General features: G+C 42.1%; 1 long non-coding RNA gene across 1 annotated transcript; it reads right to left on the bottom strand.

The window, feature by feature from the left end:
• Positions 1–2,412: 2,412 nt before the first annotated feature.
• Positions 2,413–16,509, bottom strand: LOC309366718. Its single transcript, XR_014166856.1, has 2 exons — positions 16,372–16,509; positions 2,413–2,889 (listed from the first exon to the last, which is right to left on the bottom strand). It is a non-coding gene; the product is annotated as an uncharacterized lncRNA (long non-coding RNA).
• Between the last annotated feature and the right edge of the window lie 290 nt (positions 16,510–16,799).

The following is a 16,799-nucleotide window of genomic DNA, read 5'->3' as shown; positions in this document are numbered from 1 at the left end:
GTGAATCTTGGAACCTGTCAAGCCTTTCTCATTCGAATCTTAGTCAAATCTAGAATTTTCAAACAAGAGTTAATGGCATTCCTTTGCAGAGATAACAAAGGGGCATCTTTATGTGGGTCTCCAAGAATTAACTCTACAAATTCTTTGTACATCAAATTTTTGTTAATAAATAGCTGAGTGTTAAAAAAAGTGACAGATGGGTTAGAGTGGCTAAAAGGGAGACTGTATAGACTTGGAAATCTTGTGCCCTTTCATATGTTGGATGCCGTGTAATAAAACTTCTATATTTAGGCTTGGTCTGATTCAGATGTAGTGAGAAAGGATGCCTTGCACTCTGTAAAGCGCAGTGGTGAGCAAAGGGTTCATATATACTCATGCTTCTTCTTCCTCCTCTTTTGAACTTATGAAGGGAAAATAAAGCTTTCACTAACATTTTTTTAACCAGTCTTAGTTCTTTGTGATGTCCAAACTTGGGGAAATGTGGTTTCCTTAGTGAGAACTAAGGATGTATCAACATAACTCAGGTTTGATATTCATTTGTATTTCCATCTGGTATTTTCCATTCCTCTGCAACTGATTTATTTTGTGCAAGTCTTTCTTTCATCTTGTCACCCACATATGTATCTCATAATGCACAATAGACACACATATCTTGCCTATCAACATATATTTACAAATCAGTTACCTTCCCTGTGTGTTCCTTTCAAAGTTAATGGATTTTGCTGATCATCTTTTGCAGCAAAAACAACGCAAACCCTTGTGGTACCTTTAAGACAAAGTTAATGAAGTGGCTAAAGGCCCGTCACAATTCTAGCCATGTCCATTCAGAAGTCCCATTGAATTCAGTGGGGCTTACGCCCAAGGAAGGAGTGGGGTTAGGATTGCAACCTGTTATGCCATTCTGTATTCCCCCCCATCAGTGGTGCATCAGGGAGGGACAATTTAACATTGTGTTGATATTTCATTGTTTTTGTCCTGGATTGTATGCATTAGCTGTTATGCTATTTAGTCACTTTTTTTTATTCTAACTTTTATTTCATGAATGTGTGTTTTATTCATAAAATAAATTTGGGTGCCTGCTGAAACATAACACCAAAGCTGATTTGTGTTTTAAATATTGAGATTGTCTGAGAGTGGGGTAAGATTTAAAACAAAGATTGACAGGTTGGATGTGAATCCAGTGAATCCACTGAGGAGCATATGTAACAGAAGAGATCACTTCTTTCCATGTGAAAAGAACAAGAATGAATGATGTATTTCATGGGTTTTTTAAATTCACAGCAGGAAGCAGATTAGGGCTGCAATCGTAACTCTCTTTTTGTGTGTGTGTGGGGGGGGCAAGCAATGGGTCTTCTAAATACATATTGTTAATATTTCAGCCTGAACACATATAGGCTGCTTATAGCAATGAAACAACGTATACAAAGTCAACAAACAGCACTTCAGAAAAAAACACACAAACCCAATGCACCTGTTGGGAGAGCAGCATTGGTACACCAATGAATATGTAAATATCACATAATGTATCTATTTACATAAAATGTGTGCATGTTAAAAACCTGTTTGCTGCAAAGAACTAAAGCAAAAAGTGTTCACAGCAAAAGTCTGTGCCATGGTGGGGATTAAATGGATAGACAGAAGGAAATCTGTTTGACAGTTCATTTTCAAAAGATTCCTCTGACATCCCTAGTGAGAACAAGCCAGAATCAAGCTCTGGCCTCAGCTATTGGCTTGTTCTGAAACCATAGTTTAAACAAACCACAGTTCCCCAAGTACGGCCATCATCCCCAAGTATGGTTCTGAACTTCTCTTGGCTGTGAAAAAGGAGGGGAGAAGCAGTAAGAGAGGAGGAATGAATGTGCAAGTCCAAAGCTCTTTATAGTCCAAAAGTCCAAAGCTCTTTATAGATCATCGCATAGCAGGGAAACATGGTTTCCCACTGTATCTAAATCAGTCTTAGCATCTAAGGAATACATATACAAACAAAAGCCTTAGATAAATTAAATGGTGTGTGGATAAGTGGCTTTTCTGCCTATTCACTAAACCTTTGTACCGATTCAGATTTCTTCTTTTCTTTTGCTATTAATTTCAGTTTTCTTTTACTTTCATACTGATTGTTGCATTTTATCATACATTGCATGCGGAATTAAAATACTGATTTATTTATTTTTTAAGCATGGAAAGTCCTCTGTGCTGTGTTGATCCTTTTGTTTTAATCTTTTCATGTCGTGTTATTTCTCCTTTTGTATAGAAATTACCACTGTTTCACGCTAAAAACAATGAGATCATCAAAAACATCTTATTAGGCTTTATCATGCCCATTATGCACAATGCACCAAATAACACACTGAGACGCTAATCCACTGGCCTTTCAGCTAAATGGCTACTCCAATAATCACCTTGAGGCAATGCTGACTTAACACCATAATTATAAGGAATCAAAGAATGATTACAAGCCTTTCCCTCTCTCTAATTTCCTATCCTCAATTCCCTTGTCTGCACTTCTGTTTTCCTCTAGAGCTCACTGCCGGTGCTCAATAATATCCGTTTGTACCAGAAAAAGGATGAAATACTTATTCATGCTGCTGAATGATCAACATCTCTGCACAACAGTTTGATGGCCAATTATCTTGGCTCAGACCCATTTTTTAAAAAGCAGTAAATGTTAATTATGACTTCTCTGGCAAGTGCTCCTCATAAGATTCAATTCCTGAGCAGCCAAGAATAATGAAGGATGAAATTCTTCACACTGTACTGCAGCAGTCTTCCAAAAGAAAGTAATCTCAATCCAGGATGAGGGTCCTTTTCCAAGAAGCAAGCAGAGCTCCTCGCAGGATCAGGAGCCCAGCGAGTCTGACTTCTGCATGTATAGATGCCATTTAGGGGTGCCTGTTGATGACAAACAAAAAATGAATGGGTTTTAAGCGGTTTTTATCCTCCCTTGTTTTTATCCGTGAGTTTTAATGATCTGCTGGCTGTGCTGGCTGTCTTTTAGTATCTTTTAGTATCCCGCTACTTGTTTTATCTTTGTTTTCTTTTTATCTGGGTTGCTCCGACGCCCAGACTTGCTGCCACGGCTGCCGCCGCCTCCCTAACTGGAAGAGATAAGTGAAAGGTTCTCCTGGGCATAAATCCTCTGCCCTGTCGACCAGCTCTTTCCTTTAGCTTTTAGTTTATTGCATACTACGAAGTGAATTTTGCCCGACTGCTGGAACCGAGCTTTCTCGAAAACCCTAGGAACAAGGAAGAGGGGAAGGAAGAGGCTTGTACTGACTGCCTTACTGTGAGTAATTTTATGGCACCACTCTCCTGGAAGTGGTAGTATTCTTGTGAGGAAGACTAAAGGATTTAAGGAGCTCCCCAGCACAGTGCCCACGACAGTTCTCCTGCAAAATTGATTTATGGGTCATGGAAAACGTCCAAGAGACTCTGACGAGGCATTATCCTCTCCGAGGCCTAAGCAATTAAGAAAGGGCTCACCTAAAGGAGGGAGAGGCCCCGAGGAATGTACCTACTCAATAGCAACTCAAAATCGTTTCGATCCTCTAACTGCACTTCAAACAACATCAGAAGATGAGGCCCCTGAGACGTTACAAATTGGAAACGCTAATGGTAACACAAATGGGGATGGTCCCTATCCGAAGGAGGAGTTGGTAGCTGAATCGGACTGCACAGGATGCGAGCAACTCCATCTAATAATTAGAACTCTAAACTGTATATTTAAGAGAATTGACGGCCTATCCCTTCAGCTGCATAGCCTTCAGCAAAAACTGGATGACCTGCCGGCACAGACAGCCCAAGATGGGGCAGTAGATGTTCCATTGCGCCGGCAGAAAGCTCCACCAAACACTGATCGTATGAAGAACTGCAAATACAATCTCAATCCCGCACTGAATCGCCAATCCCTGATTCTACATCCAAGGAAGATTTCCTTAACCTTCCGGGAAAGGGACCTAAGTTGGACAACGCTACATGGGACTAAAGAGCACCTCAGATGGCTTCTAAAACTCGAGGCATCACAAATAGATCTTTGTGCTGTGCTTCCCTTAGTCCGCCAGAACAGATATCAGAGAATGATGCTGGCTTTCCACTCTGCAAAAATCCCCTCTCTTATTATTAAGCAAAAAGTTTTTTTTGAATAATCTTGGTATTTTTCCAACGAGAGTTTTCATGGATTCCAAAATTAGACCCCTCCTATCAGAGGGATTAACCAAGGAGACGGTACAACCCTCCCGCCCTGAACCACAAAAGAGGGCTGAGCTGTACACCCCATGTCTGGGCCAGTCTCATAGTACCTCCACTCCTACAACTAAACACTACGAGTGTGCCAGTAACTCTTTGACACCCCAGGAGGAAAGAGAGCTTATCGCCTCCTTTGGAGAGTTACCAGCGATGGAGCAACAAGAAATTATAAATAGACTGGATTTACTTAAACTTCAGCTCCTAAGGATCGCCTGCAACGGAGTTCCTATGAATGATACCCACTCTAATTTAGCAGTGCCATGCCCAATGGAGGTGGAAACAACAATTCCCCAATACCCAGCATATAAGGTGCCTTCTGCAGTGGATGGGAAGGTCCCACTGCTGGAGGCAGACTCTTCTCCTCCCCTTCACGCTGGTAACTCATCCCTGCTTTTAATAGACTTATCTGTTCCCTCCGTGAATAACCAATCCAAGAATGGAACTCAGGATAACACCCCCCTGGATAAATCGTTGTCCCTTCACCCCTCCATGCCGGACTTGGAATCAACATACATCGAAGACCATCCACGTCCTGAGACGGCAGTGGCCACCTCAGGCCAGGCTTCTCCACCAAAAATCCAACAATCATGTGAGGAAGACACCACAATGCCGAGAGTCACCACAGAGTGGACTGAAGACCCAGCAGGACATATAAACCAAATGATCACAAGTGGATCGGTTAGATCCCCAAAGAGGACGGACCCAGTGGACCTGGCAGGAGCCTCTTCAGGGCCTAGTTGGGCCCGACAGCTAAAAACGTCAAATATTATCTCTATTCACAATAGCTCAAGAGGCACACCTGCGCCAAAAGGAGAGAAGTCATCTACCATTAGTCAAAGGAAAATTACTGACTTCTTTAAATTTGACAACCCACCAAGATCAGCGTTCTCCCCTTCTCCATTGTGACTACCCAAACCTCAGTCAAATCTTCCCCCGTTCTCCCTTCTAAGCTGGAATATAGCAGGTTGGAAGGGGAAAAAATCTGACCCGGACTTTGTAAAACTAATAAACTCACACCAAGTAATTCTCTTGCAGGAAACATGGGAAGAGGGGAGAGTAGATATTAATGGTTTTGATGTTACATCATTACCGGCATGCCCGTCTACTAAAGGAGGCCGGCCTAGTGGAGGATTAGTTATAGCAATTTCCTTGAAAATACAGGCAAAACTCACGCTTGTAAACGCTTCCACCTTTGCAATTACAGCCCTGGTTACGGGGAAAAACTTTGAACTTGTTATAACAAATGTTTATCTTCCTCCTGGAGGCAACATTGCAGACTTATACAATAAATGGGGAATCTTGGAGGAACATCTTACTCTTTGTCACTCCAAATACCCCAATATACCCAATGTTATAGCAGGGGATTTCAATGCTCGCATTGCAACCAACTGGGAGTCTTTAATCAAAGCCAAATGGTGGATAAGCCCAGAATTCATTAATGACCTCTCCCTCCATAATCAAAGACTTTCCAAAGACAAAAGGGTAAATGAAGCAGGAACCCTTCTTTACCAATTGGTACTACGTCTAAACCTAGTGATTCTAAACGGGAATTGCCCGCCTGACGTACCGGGTGAGTTTACACACATAAGCTCCTCTGCAAACAGTGTCCTGGATTATATGTTAGTATCTCATGATATATTCCCCAAATTTTCCCATTTTAAAGTTGAAAATATTCAATTGAGCGACCACCTACCGTTGGTTGCCATAATGACTATAGACTGGACCCCAGATGGAGACAGACACCCAACACATCTGATTACGAACTCAGTATTGCAAATCAAAAGTGTCAAATGGTCCGAACTACAGGCCCAAAAATACTCAGCATATTTTCAACAAGGACTAAAACAAGCATATTCAGGCTTAATCGAGGATTATGATGATTATGACCAAACTCTAAGACTATTCTCAAATTTGTCGGAAGATCTAACGTCTTTTTTCTCTGTCCCGACGCATAAAATAAACCGAACACAAAGGAAGATAGGTGCATTGTGGTTTAACAGTGCTTGTAAACAGGCTAGACAACTTCTTGGTAACATCTACAAAGAGTATAAAGCCTCCGGGGCAACGGTCTTGCCAAAAGAATATTTCCAAGCAAAATCGGCCTACAAGCAAATTCAAAAGGAAGCCAGACAGGAATGGCAAGCGAATCAATGGCGGGCAATCATAGAAGCCTCATCATCACGGAACTCCAGACAATTTTGGCTCCTTGTAAATAAAAGAACTAAAAGATACCCTTTGACTATTATTCCTGCCCCGGTTTGGGAATCTTACTTAAAAAATTACTTTGCCACAACTGACTGTATTGCTAACACAAGAGATGAATTCCAAGATCAGCTTCCCCTCTGGCCCCCCACCGATCCGGAAGACATCCATGATCTGATCGTTAAACTCAAAACAGGGAAAGCACCTGGGCCAGACCTGATCCCGGCAGAAGCTATAAAATACCACGCGGACTGGTGGGCCAAAGTCCTGGCGACCATCTTCGATGCCGTTAACAACTCTGGAATGATCCCGGAAGTATGGAAGGACGCTGTTATCGTTCCAATCCACAAAAAGGGCTCACCAGATGACCCGGGGAATTACAGAAATATCAGTCTGCTCTCAATAGTGGGGAAACTGTATGCCCGCTTCCTGCTGAGCAGACTTATCCAGTGGTCCGAAGAGAAAAAATTAATTGGGCCCGAACAAGCTGGATTCCGCCCAAAACAGTCAACAATTAATCATATTCTAATTTTACAGCATCTTGCCTGGAAATATTCCACCCCAAAGGGTGGCCAACTCTGTGTGGCATTCATTGACCTAAGGGCAGCATTCGATAGTATCCCCAGGAGCATCCTCTGGGAAAAACTCACCCGCTGGGGCATCGACAGAAGGCTTCTCTGGCTAATAATCAAACTCCATGAGAACTCAGCGGCTAGAGTGAGATTCACCCCGGAGGGTGATCTCACCAATTCAATTCCCATTAACAGAGGTGTGCGACAGGGTTGTATATTGGCTCCATTCCTGTTCAATTTGTTCATAAGCGACATGAGGACTCCCCTAATAGAGGCTCAAGAAAGGATTCATGCACCCCGCCTAGCACTTTATCGCTGCCCTTTGTTACTATATGCGGATGACGCAGTCATCCTTTCCTTTTCTAGAGTAGGTCTCAGAAGGGCCTTGAAAATTTTTGGATCATATTGTAACGCAAATTCCCTTACAATTAATTATGGGAAATCTAAGATACTAGTTTTCTCAAAGAGCCGGAAACTCCATAATTGGAAAATTGATGGGAGAGCCATCGAACAAGTCTATAAATTCCAATATTTGGGAGTTTGGTTACAACATAACCTTAGATGGAAGGCCCATGTAGCCTATGTTACAAATAGAGCCAAAGCTATCTCCTTGGCGATCTTGCGATTCTTCTTCACCGATGGGGCCCTTCATATCCCATCGGCGTTGAAAGTCTTCAAGGCCAAGGTGATTCCGACAATTGCTTATGCCATCTCAATTTGGGGGACTTTTGTCAATCTATCTCACCTAGAGGTTATTCAAAATCAGTTTTTAAGAGGGATATTGAAACTGCCCAACTGTGTAAGTAATACAGCGTTACGCATGGAACTTAACACTGTATCCCTGGAAAACGCTCTGTGGAAGCACATACTTTGTCATTGGTTATCTCTATGGCACAATCTCCCAAACTTGTACTTGATACAATGTATGTGGAGAGATGATTTCCAGAGCCCATGGGTAAAAAAATTACAGCTGAAAATTACAGCAATGGGAATCTCCCCATCCAAATTACTAGAGCAGGACATAGTTCCAGCTAAAAGAACAGTAACCTGTAAACTAGAGGAGATGGACTTGCAGCAGAAAATGGTCTTGGGCAACGGTACCTGCTCACCTCTAAACCTTGGTTTATTACCCCTCTTAAGGCTCCCAAACTATTTGAATTCCTTAACTTCTTCGGCTCATAGATATGCCTTTGTAAAGGCAAGATTCAACACCTTCCCATCAAACGTGCTGAGAAATAGATTCTCCAATGGACAGATATCGCTCTTATGTGATTGTAATTGTGGGGCACCGGAATCGTTGCATCACATAATTCTTGATTGTGCTTTTCACTTATCGGCCAGGAGCAAGTTTCTTGCTCAATATCTTAAGGGAATTGCCGATGATACGACTGAAGCCAAACTGAGATATCTATTAAATGATGATGACCCCCTAAGATCACTCATGGTTGCCAGATTCTTGATCAGCGTCCTATCCCTAAAGAAGAGAAACGGACTCTTGTGTGGCTCGGATAATCCCTTTAAACCATGATCTATGTTTTAGGATGTAATTAGGTATTATCACCATTGATGTCTTCTATTAATTTATGAGCAGAGGGCGATGTTTATGCTACAAATTTTGTAATGTATGATGTTGGTCTTTTGTTTTTGTTTTGCTTTGGTTCTTGTCAGTTTTTTGTAAGTTTTGGAGGTTTTAAATTTGGAGGTTCAAGTACATTATGGTGGTATGGGAAACTGTCGTGTGATGGGCCAATGGCCGTAATAAAGATCAATCCAATCCAATCCAAAAAATGAATTGGTGAACAGATGGTTGGTGTGATGATCTATAAAAGAATAAGCCACACACTGAAGGAGGTATAGAGGAGACTGAATACACATTCCTCTATCCAGCTCTGTTCTACATCAAAGAGAGGGGAGATTCAAATCTCCAATGCTTTTCAAAGAGCTGGTCAGTGTTGGCAAATCTGACAGCAACAAGCATCCCTTGGACAGGTAGGCAGATGTAGATTTGTGCTCGCAGCTGCTCGTGCTCCCTCCACTGTTTTACACGTGGATTTTCTGCATCAAGGCAAATGCTCTTTGTACAGACTTCTGCCTGCATGCTATGAAACATTAGCAAGTCACTCCGACTTTCCTCAATGAAAGAAGCACCCTCAACTTCTCTTCTCACTTCGACCATTAAAAAAGCAAGGAAGTTATGAAACATGACCAAGTGAGAATTTGCACAAAGCTAAAAGCATGGGTGCCAACTTGAATAAAATATTGTGGGGGCCCAGGTAAGCCTCGCCCCACATAATCGAAAACATGATGCAGTGCACCCCCACCATTTGAATGGGAATACCTATTTACTTTCTGGGGATTCGGCCCCCTCAAATATTTTATTGTGGTTGGCTCCTGTGGCAAATAGGAAGCATAGAGGACTCAGCTACATTAGTCAAAAAACAACGCTTTTAATGTGTTATAAATATGCAACACCAGATGGCACCGGAGAGCAAAAATAAAATAAAAATCTAAGTGATTTTGACATAGCGTTTTTTCTGTTGTTCTAATGATTTAATGGCTGATTGATTTATAGTGTTTTTTCCCCCTGTGTGAAGAGCCAACCAGAGTTGAAGAGAGCAAAATGCAAGTCTTTTCACCCAGAGCTCCCTTCTCCTCCGCACAGATCAATCCAAGCAGATCACAATGTGCTGGAACCATAGTGTAAGTGGAAGACATTTACAGAAGAAGTACAAGAGAAGAAAAACATGGTGCTATGTTGAGAAAGCTCTACAATCCATGCTCTCCCCCTCTCCTCCCTCCATTCCCTTCCTGAATCTGTTCTAGAGAATCTGTTCTTCAGCCCTCTAGAACAGATCTGGGGAGTCTGTAGGGGTGTTGTGGGGGCGAGGGAAGAAGTCCCATTGTGCAAGTGGAAACCCTTACACTGACGGGACGTGGTGGTTGACTATTTCTCATATACTCCCCCCTGTTTTGGGGGAATTTTAATTTGAAGAAATGCTATTTTTAAGCAGAAAAAATAGCATGGGGAAAGGTTTACACTCCCTCTCCCCTGGTGTGGGGGTCCTAATCTGATTCAGTGCTCTAAACCAACAGGTCATCTTAATCACAGCTCTGCCACATCACAACTAGTTGGGCCCCGGAAGACCAGGGATGTGAAATCAGTAAACTCCTGGACTTATTTTAGAGCTTTGCTAACAGTTACGGCTGAGAGAAAAGCTGACTGTTGTGGGATGGGGAGTAGAGGGTGGAACGCTGAAGGCTAAGAAAGCAGAAAAGCTCAAATTAATCATGAATGTGTTTATTTTAAAGAAAATCATTATCTTACGACCGATTTGTGATTGAGTTTCTTTTAACTCATCTAATGGCCTTTAAGAATCAAGTCCTTGTGTTGGTAGCAAAACGATTGTCTGAGTGATTCATCCAGATGCAGAGGAAACATTTGAACCACTGTTGAGGCAAGCAATTTCAGGGCAGGGGGAGAGTCAGTGATGTAATTAATTACAGCTAATTATGATTTGCATTGCTATTCAAGCCATGGAGCATTAATCTTTATAATAGTGGGGAAATCATTTTGAAGAAACCAGGTATCTGTTGGTAAGTAAGCACTGCTGACATTCAAAATCTTTTTTTGTAAACCGCTTCAATGTTTTTATACAATCAAGTGTTGAATTAATTTTATGGAACAAACAAACAAACAAACAAATAACTGGTGGTTACTTATTAATGGGGAATGAACATTCCCTTGGGGAAAAGGTGATGCTGGAAGTATGCAACCTATATTGCATAGGGATTGTTCAAACTGCAACCCAGCTGTGACATACATTATGTTGCTCTGCCTATTACTACCAACTGTGGAGATTCAGTCTAGTGTTAATTTCAATTACACCATCATTACTTTCTTGTCAAAGTTTTTACAAAATGGAATTATTTATATTAGTGGGACTTCAGTAGGTTTCCTTGTCTTCAATACCTAAAGAGAATGTATTATTTGTCTTTCTTGGGTAGAATTTTAATGTACAGTGGTACCTCGGGTTAAGAACTTAATTCGTTCCGGAGGTCCCTACTTAACCTGAAACTGTTCTTAACCTGAAGCACCACTTTAGCTAATGGGGCCTCCTGCTGCCACCACGCCGCCGGAGCCTGATTTCTGTTCTCATCCTGGAGCAAAGTTCTTAACCTGAAGCACTATTTCTGGGTTAGCCAAGTCTGTAACCTGAGGTACCACTGTACTTATTTTATCTTCACAGAACACCACCCATAAAGGAATACATAAGAATATTACCAGAAAACATTCAAACAAGTGATCAGTTAGTTAATCCAAATATGTGTTTGCCTCGCCCAAGTTTCAATTTGCACCACTTCTTTGAAAGAAATTTCCCACTGTCTACACCAGAGATGGGGAAATTGGGGTCCTCCAGACATTGCTGAACTACAATTCCATACCCCTCGTCCTGATTTGACCAGAATATCCTGGAATTACAAAAGCCATCCTGGCTTCTGATTGGATCCCAGGGTGTCTCATTTTGGGTCCTGAGCTCTGGGGCGAGTCAGCTAGCTTGCACCAGAGCACCGAACCAAAAAGATGTGTATTTTCACAGGGTGGGGGAGGGGGCCCAAATGAGAAGGGGGATGGCCTCTATCAAGGTGTCTGGTGGAAACAGAGGTCACTGAGGTGGGTGGAGGTGTTAGTGAGGGGAGTGTTTTTAAGTGTGTTGAAGAGCTGATTTGTGTACGATTTTCATCAGTGGGATGTTGGAGGGTATGCAATTCCCTTCAATGATTGCTGACTGCTAGCTATGCTGGGGCTGTTAGGAGTTGCAGTACAACAACTATGGAGGTCTGTAGGTCCCCCATTCCTGATGTATATCTATTTGCATGATTGAATGCATGCGTGTATCATATGCGCACACTGGTGGAAACCATGGCTAACTGGGGCTTCTTTCCATGCATACATGTGGCTACTGGGCCATGTACATACACATGTGGCAATGTACATTTTTAAAATTATTGAAAGGTTGCTACACTCCCTTTCACCAAAAATAACCACAAGGTGGTTTGAAACAAGGCCACATAAAACATAATAAGTAAGAACATGAAGAAAAAGTCTCATAAAAGACATAAAGAGCATAATTGGCAGCATTATAATGTTTTTAAAAATGACCTGATCAGCCTCTCAAAGCCTAACAAAAAGTTGATTTTTTAAACTGGATGTCTAAATGTATATAAAGTTGGAACAAGACACATTTCAGAGAGGAGTTCATTCCATAGACACAGCCTAAGGCTGCTGCAGCTGGGAGAATTTTCCTGTCAGACAATCATATAGATGGTCGCAAGTCATACTGAGGGTGTTTATTTTAGTGGTGCTACCAATTTTTCCCTGTGGAAAAAAACAGACCCATCTTTTTTCTACACTGCCTGTTTAAAAAAGCAGTCTTGTCTTGTTGTTAGAGTTTTATTTAAACCCCTCGAAAAGAAAGAACATTATTGATAGGTGTATTTATTGCAGTTGTCTAGGAATTTATTTGAGAATTATGATCAGTCTGATCCCTGCACAGAAAATGGTAACAGCTTTGCAAAAGCCAGACATCAGCCTGGGCCTTCATATTGGCCGATAGGTATTGACAGGACTAGCACCAGACAAGCTTGATTCACTTTGTTCAGGCCTTTGCTTCTCAGTGAAGCATGCTGGACTGTCAGCACACCATTCATCACAGTTACGGGTGTCAGCCACAGTAGATGAAGTAGCAGCTGCCACAGCATCAGCACGGGGGTTGGGGGGTGAGGAAAGCCAGTTTTCAAAATGGCGAATAGGGCAGGATGTAAAAGAGATCTGGCAGGGGAGAGGGAAACTCCAAGTCTCCCTGTTTTCCAGGGACAGTTCCAGATTTATAGAAGCCATCCAAGTTTCTGATTTGATCCCAGAATGTCCTGCTTTTCCTTAGGACGTCCCTATTTTCATTGGAGAAATGTTGGATGTTATGGAGTTATGTGACTCCGAAGCCAAGGACATAAGTAACTATACAACCTTTAGAAGACATTGGAACGCAGTCCTATATAGGGAAGTTTTTTTAAAAAATGTTTCGTGTTTTATTATGTTTTTATGTATGTTCGAAGCCGATCAGAGTGGCTAGCGCAACCCACTCAGATGGACGGGATATAATAATGATGATGATGATGATGATGATGATGATGGAAGTCCCTATTTACATTGGATAAATGTTGGAGGGTATGGGATGTGTGTGTGTGTGTGTGTGGAAACAAAAGAACAATAACAGGATAGGAGAATACAGGGCCAGCCCAAGACATTTTGCAGCCTGAGGCATTGCAGCATCAATGCTGCCCTCCTCCACTGTGCTCATGGTGCATAGGAGTGCTCAGGGCTGGTCACGTTGAAGCCAAAAATTCATCAGTACCTTCCCCTCACACTTCTTGGCAATGAAAAGCAACAACAAATTAAATAGTTAACATTTTGCCTCCCTTTCATGATACTCAAACTCTGTTGCCTCAGACACCTGCCTCACTCTGCCTAATGGTAGGCCTGAATACAAGCCACTAAGCTACACAGCAAGGATCCTCAACCTGTCAGGATATATAAACTGCTAATTTAGTAATGTAGGAAGCTTCCTTGTGTCAGGGTGCACTATTTTTGCTTCTTAGCTGTGTATTATGTACTCTGGCTAGCTGTGGCTCTCCAGGGTTTCTTAGGCCACATTCCCACCATACATTTAAATCTATTTATTGCATTCATATTCCACTTTTCCCTCCAAGGAGCTCAAGGTGGCACACATGGTCCCCCCCTTCCTTGTCTACTTCATACAACAACCCTGTGAGGTATGTTAGGCTGAGAGGCAGTGACTGACAGAGAAGTCACTCAGTGAGTTTCATGGCCAAGTGGGGATTTGAACTCTGGGCTTCCAGGTCCTAGTCCAACATTCTAACTACTACACCACACTGGCTCTCACATTTCCAGACTGGTTAACTATCAACCCCTCTTCACAGGGAACTCTGGGAACTGTAACTCTGGAAGGGGAAGGGGGATCTCCAAACAACTCTCAGCCCCCTGAACAAACTACTACATAATTCTTTTGAAGAAGACATGATTGCTTAAAGGTGGTCTCAGATTGCTTTAAATGTATGATGTGAATGTGTAAGAGAGAAGCCTTCCTTATCAGATATAGCCTTCAGCAGCTTCAAAACAGTCTTTAAGACATTTCTTCTAAAGTTGGAGAAGTTGGTATTCTCAGTGCTATTTTTATAGAAAAAGAGGTGCTGGAGCTCACCATGAACATTGTCTTAGAATGACGATGGCACCAACCTGGGCGGTGCTGGAAGTGAATTCCAGTGGAAATTTTTTTATTTAATTTATATTTATATGTATAATTCCAAAACAGGCTTCTAAAGGGTTTATAAAATACAAAACCCAGTTACATATTGGACTGGAGAGGAGATTCATTTAGTAAGTAAAACATGGGAAAGATGCATCTCTCTTGTATCATTTGTTTCATATGCTGCACAGATTTCTGGCAGCCTAGATTTTTCAGGGGTGTTTGTGTGTTTGCTTAATCTTATTGGAAAAGCAGCCATACAGGGCCTTGATTAGATTCCATTGGCCTAAGGTTAGAAAGAACCTTCTGCTTTTCCCCATGGCATGGTTGCCTATTTACTCATGCTTGGCTTTTACTATTCCAGCCACCTCATGGGTATTGGCATTTCTTGTTTTGAATGTATAGAGGTAGTTTATTATTACTGTGATTAGTTTTCTGGGATTGACTCCCTGGCAAAGTGGGATTATATATGTGTTGCTTGCACCACAATGTCACAAGCAATCAGTCTACGAAAGAGACAGGCAGCACGGCACACAAGTGTGCCTCCAAATCAAACAGCTGTGGACTCAGCACAACAGCTTCAGAAGAAAGATGCTGCAGGCCCCATACTCAGCTGCACATGTGAGTTCCCTTAATAGTTTGTTGCTGAAGAAAATTACGGTGGCATTGGGGAATCCATTGTTGAAATGGATACCGCTTAGGGATGCTTGAGGAATTCGATTCTTTGTGAATTCCGATATGATCTGCACCTCCCAAGCTAGTGTGTGGATCAGGATATCTCTGCCCATCACATGTCTTTCACTTCCTCACGTGTAGTTTGAGAGAATATATGTTTTAAATAGTCTTTAAATGTGATTCTCCTGTGTAGATACTGGCCCCCCCATTTAATGGGACAATGGGATGGAGTGGACTCAAGAGTGAATACATGTGAAAATGATGTGGAACACAAGTCCCTTGGACTGCTATGAATAATACTGTAATTGATATACTCACCTGGGAACATAGGACCACTTCATAGTTCCTTTTTTTCCATATGTGGGAGATTTGTTTCAACAAAAGAGAATGGTCACTTATGAAGTGACCCGTGAAACGTAATCTCATGTAAGTTTTCTTGGAGTTAGTTTCTATTATGTCCAATGTGCCATGCTGTGTAGAAAGTGAGTCCAGGACTGCTGCCTTGGTGAGCCATATGTCTGGACAGATATGCAACACAGGGTTATTGTGCCTAACCAACCTATCACAGATGAAAGAAACAGCCATGAAATGGCATTGGGTTCTCTCCAAAGCAGTGCCAGGAGAGTTCTGCTGGTGCAGCGGCACTTCCATTTCCTTTCCGCTCTCTGCCAGCTCCCCAACCCTCCAGATATTGAGAATGTAGAGGGTGTTGCAAGGAAGAGGAGAGGAGGGTAACCTTCAGTTCTGCTAGCATAGGAACAGGAGAGTTGGGTACCACCCTTTGTTCTCAGAAATCCTCCTAAAAATTCCTCCCTTGGGAGAATTTTGTATATTAAATATCTGGTACTGAAATATTTGATTGAATGCTTGTTATTGAACACATTGTACCTTCAAAGTTAAAGACGCTTTTTTACCGTAAAATAGCATAAGTATTCATAGGCGACAGGCTACTTCATCAGATGCTGAACTGGAACATCTGATAAAGTAGGCTGTCACTTACATAGGCTTATGCCATTTTACAATATGAAGCTTCTAAAAAGTTAGACTCAAGGTGCCATCCAGCATGTCTTTATCTTTATTATAGAAGACTAACATAGCTTTCACAATATAAAATTTTTCATATCGAAAACTCTCCGGAAATCCTTTAGTTGCTCAAACACATGCCAAGGACTGTATTCAAGATGTTTGGTCTCCTTACTTTACATCCAATAATATCCAATCTCAATATTTATTTGGATTTGAAGGAGATGCATAAGCTTTTGGGAAGGTGCAAGGGAGTAACGAAACAGCAATATGATGACGCTTACAGATGTATACAATAATGGCTTTGCAGCACAACATTAGCCAATACATACCTAGGTGTGGAATAGCACAGAGTAGTTTTGAATTGTCTACCTTCATGGAACATTTCCCACACTGAATTGTCTGCCAATTACCGGTAGCTTTGAGCATCTGGCACAGAATGACACACCTGTGCACCACAGAAGATGCTGAGAGGCATGTCCTAGAGGGCACATTCAGCTCATGGCATTCTGCATTGTGAAATCATCTTAAAAGGTAAAGGTAAAGGTACCCCTGCCCGTACGGGCCAGTCTTGACAGACTCTGGGGTTGTGCGCCCATCTCACTTAAGAGGCCAGGGGCCAGCGCTGTCCGGAGACACTTCCGGGTCACATGGCCAGTGTGACATCGCTGCTCTGGCGAGCCAGAGCTGCACACGGAAACGCCGTTTACCTTCCCGCTGGTAAGCGGTCCCTATTTATCTACTTGCACCCGGAGGTGCT

Source organism: Podarcis melisellensis, assembly GCF_964234715.1.
Source record: "Podarcis melisellensis genome assembly, chromosome: 3".
Taxonomy (NCBI): domain Eukaryota; kingdom Metazoa; phylum Chordata; class Lepidosauria; order Squamata; family Lacertidae; genus Podarcis; species Podarcis melisellensis.
This window is presented reverse-complemented; position numbering and strand designations above follow the sequence as displayed.